Source organism: Procambarus clarkii, chromosome 5 (assembly GCF_040958095.1).
Source record: "Procambarus clarkii isolate CNS0578487 chromosome 5, FALCON_Pclarkii_2.0, whole genome shotgun sequence".
NCBI lineage: Eukaryota > Metazoa > Arthropoda > Malacostraca > Decapoda > Cambaridae > Procambarus > Procambarus clarkii.
The window spans coordinates 51,021,642-51,026,246 of NC_091154.1; positions in this window are offsets into that span (position 1 = coordinate 51,021,642).

Here is a 4,605-nt window from a genome sequence, read left to right on the forward strand (position 1 = left end):
GTCCTTGTGGTACTCCACTTGTTACTGTTCGCCAGTCCGACTTCTCGCCCCTTACTGTAACTCTTTGGCTCCTTCCTGTTAGGTAGTTCCTTATCCATGCTAGGACCTTCTCCCACCCCCAAGAAATGCCTGCCTCTCGAGCTTGAACAGCAGTCTCATGTGCGGTACTCTATTAAAGGCTTTTTGGCAGTCCAGAAATATGCAGTCTGCCCAACCATCTCTGTCCTGTCTTATCCTCGTTATTTTATCATAGAATTCCAGAAGGTTTGTTAGACACGATTTCCCTGTCCAGAACCCATGTTGATGTTTGTTCACAAACCTAATGTTCTCCAGGTGTGCAACCAGTCGTAGCCTAATTATTCTTTCCAGTATTTTACAGGGGATGCTTGTCAGTGATACAGGTCTATAGTTAAGTGCCTCCTCCCTATCACCTTTCTTGAAGATCGGCACGACATTTGCCTTCTTCCAGCAACTGGGCAATTCTCCTGACATAAGTGACTCATTAAAGATCATTGCCAGAGGCACGCTGAGGGCCTGTTCTGCTTCTTTTAGTATCCACGGTGATACTTTGTCTGGTCCAACTGCTTTAGTTGCATCTAGAGTTGTCAACTGTTTCATTACTTCCTCTGCTGTCACCTCTATATCTGATAGTCTTTCATCTAGGGGTAACCCCTTCCAACAATGGGAGCTGCTCAGGCTCGGTAGTGAACACTCCATGGAAACTGGCATTCAGTGCCTCGCAGATTTCCTTGTCACTTTCAGTATATGCCCCCTCTGTCTTCCTTAGTCTTGTCACTTGGTCGTTCACCGACATTTTTCTTCTTATATGACTGTGTAGTAACTTAGGTTGTTTTTTTCGCTTTGATTGCAATATCGTTCTCATAGTCCCTTTCCGATGTTCGTCTTATGTTAATGTAATCGTTCCTAGCTCTGTTGTATCTGATCCTGTTGTCCTCTGTCTTCTGTACTTCCTCCACTCCCGCCTGCTGGCCATTTTTGCTTCCTGACACTGTCTATTAAACCATGGGTTATTATATTCCTTCTTATTTTTTCCCTTTACTATTGGTATAAATCTCTCTTCGGCCTCCTGGCATTTCTGTATGACTAGGTCCATCATATCTTGGACTGTTTTTCCTCTAATTTCTTCCTCCCACTGCACTTCACCCAGATAGTCCCTTATCCTCTTATAGTCCCCTTTCCTGTAGTCAACTCTCCTTTCCCAGATCTCTTGTCCCATGGTCATAAGTTTGAATTCCATCATGTAGTCAAAGACTAGGACACAATGGTCACTGGCCCCTAGAGGTATTTCATGCTCTAAATTCTCGATATCATCTACGTTCTGGGTGAAAATCAGGTCTAATAGGCTCGGTGCATCTCCTCCTCTTTCCCTTGTGTGTTCCTTCACATGTTGTGTTAGGAAATTCCTGTCTATAACATCTACTAATTTTGCTCCCCACGATTCGTCCCCTCCATGGGGATTCCTTGATTCCCAATTTATCTCTCCATGATTTAGGTCCCCCATGATCAGCAGCTTTGCTCTCATTCTGTGGGCTAGTGTTGCTGCCTTCTGCACTTCATCTATACATGCTTTGTTGTTGTCATCATACTCCTGCCTGGGTCTTCTACTGTTTGGTGGGGGATTGTAGATTACCAAGATCACAATCTTCCTCCCATCTACTGTCAGAGTTCCATGTATGAAGCTTGTGCACTCATTGGTAACTCGATTTCCCAGGTCTTCAAACTTCCATTTCCGCTTTATTAGGAGTGCTACTCCCCCTCCCTGTCTCTGTGTCCTCTCTTTTCGTATCACCTGGTACCCTTCAGGAAAGATTGCATCTGAGATCATGTCATTAATTTTAGTTTCCACAATTGCAACTATGCCAGGATCTGCTTCACTCACTCTTTCTTTTATCTCTTCTGCTTTATTAGATACCCCATCAGCATTGGTGTACCAAACCTTGAGATTCTTCATGGAAACTCTTGTACCGGAGTTCTCCCTTTCTCTGGGGGTCTGGGGGTGTCTGGGGGGTGACTGGGGCAGGGGGGATCTGGGGGTGTCTGGGGGATGACTGGGGGCGGGGAGGATCCGGGGGATGTCTGGGGGGATCCGGGGGGTGTCTGGGGGGGGTCCGGGGGGTGTATGGGGAGTGAAAGAGGTCAGGAGGGGTGCTTGGGGGTCTACTGGGGGCTGGGCTTCTAGGAAGGTAGGCAGGAGGGTCTGGGGTAGGGCCTGGGTAGGTAGGTCTGGAGTAGGAAGGGCATACTGGGTCTGAAGATTAGGGAGTGCATAGAGGGGTTGGGAGATAGCGTAAGGTTGGGAGTCAGATAGAGGTTGAGAGGTTGGGAGGGGGAAGGATAGAGGGGGTGGGGGGAACCTCCCACCCCCCTCGCAAGGGTGGGGGGGTCACATGGAAGGAGAGGGAATGAGGAGGGGTGAGGGCTGTGTAGGTTTTGGGTGTTGAGGGGATGAGGGCTGGGTGGGTTCTTGGGGTTGAGGGGATGAGGGCTGGACAGGTTTTGGGGGTTGAGGTGATGAGGGGGTCCTTGGAATGTGGGACAAATTTGACTGCAGTGGGGTCAGAGGGGTCAAGGGATGTGTTGGGGAGATAAGCAGGGGCAGGGAGGGCTGATTTGGGGAAGGAGTGACCTGAGAAGCAGGTGTGAGCTGGTTAGCATGGGGTGGATTAGCACTGGGGTGTGTAGCTATGCTCAAATGGGAATAGTTGTATTGGTGTTTGCTTGCTCTGTGGGCTATCTGCTCCTCCTTCGTCATGAATTTGTCAATATATACGTTGTAGTAATTTTCGCTACCTCTGAGTAAGTGTTTGTGATGCAGTATGTAATCCACTGCCTCTTCGTTAGTGAACTGTACCAGGACAGGTCTTTTCCTGTTACAGTTGTATGGTCCAATGCGTCGTTGAACTTGCACCTCATTCCCTGCCATCTGGGCTCTCATGTCTCTCAAGATCCCCTGTAGCTCCAAATCCTCAATCTCCATCCTTTCCTGCCTCGATGGTGCCCTGGCTTCAAGCAATCCATGGATTATGATTGTCCTCTTTCTCAGTTCAGGATCATGCTGGTGGCCCCCTTCCTGGCTGACCCCCACCCCTCCCACTCCCGCTACTCCACCTACTACTACTCCCCCTTCCCCTGCCAAGCTTCCCTTATTCCTGCCAAATTCATTAGTAAGCCTAGATATTTCTCCTTGCCATTCTACCCTGCTCTTCGTGATTTCCTCTTGAATATAATCCATAAACTCTTGTTTGAGTCTTTGAACCTCGTCCTGTATCTTATTAAAGACCTCACTTTTAATCCCTTGGATTAGATCATCTATCCAAATATCCCTCTTCTCTACAAATTTCCCAATCATCTTCTCCACAAACCTATCTTCTTCCTCAATTATAATACTGTTGGACCTAGACACCCTTCCTGACCTAGTCATTGCTATAATGCAACCTTACCCACAGGGGTTCCAAGTATCTTACCGTCCTGCTAACACAATAGGTGAGTGAATCTCCAATCGTCGTACCATGTGGTGGTAGAAGGGTTGCTGCCGGGGGTGAGGTCACGTGGTCAGAGGCGGGTGAGGTCTGCTCAACACTGCACACTGCCACAGTACTTCCTCAACTATTTTGAATTACGCTATTTAAACTGTTTTTCTTTACTACCTTTGTGTGTGTGTGTGTGTACTCGCCTAGTTGTGTTTGCGGGGGTTGAGCTCTGGCTCTTTGGTCCCGCCTCTCAACCGTCAATCAACAGGTGTACAGATTCCTGAGCCTATCGGGCTCTATCATATCTACACTTGAAACTGTGTATGGAGTCAGCCTCTACCACATCACTTCCTAATGCATTCCATTTGTCAACCACTCTGACACTAAAAAAGTTCTTTCTAATATCTCTGTGGCTCATTTGGGCACTCAGTTTCCACCTGTGTCCCCTTGTGCGTGTTCCCCCTTGTGTTAAATAGACTGTCTTTATCTATCCTATCAATTCCCTTCAGAATCTTGAATGTGGTGATCATGTCCCCCCTAATTCTTCTGTCTTCCAGCAAAGTGAGGTTTAATTCCCGTAGTCTCTCCTCATAGCTCATACCTCTCAGCTCGGGTACTAGTCTGGTGGCAAACCTTTGAATCTTTTCCAGTTTAGTCTTATCCTTGACTAGGTATGGACTCCATGCTGGGGCTGCATACTCCAGGATTGGCCTGACATATGTGGTATACAAAGTTCTGAATGATTCTTTACACAAGTTTCTGAATGCCGTTCGTATGTTGCCCAGCCTGGCATATGCCGCTGATGTTATCCGCTTGATATGTGCTGCAGGAGACAGGTCTGGCGTGATATCAACCCCCAAGTCTTTTTCCTTCTCTGACTCCTGAAGAATTTCCTCTCCCAGATGATACCTTGTATCTGGCCTCCTGCTCCCTACACCTATCTTCATTACATTACATTTGGTTGGGTTAAACTCTAACAACCATTTGTTCGACCATTCCTTCAGCTTGTCTAGGTCTTCTTGAAGCCTCAAACAGTCCTCTTCTGTTTTAATCCTTCTCATAATTTTAGCATCGTCCGCAAACATTGAGAGAAATGAATCGATACCTTCTGGGA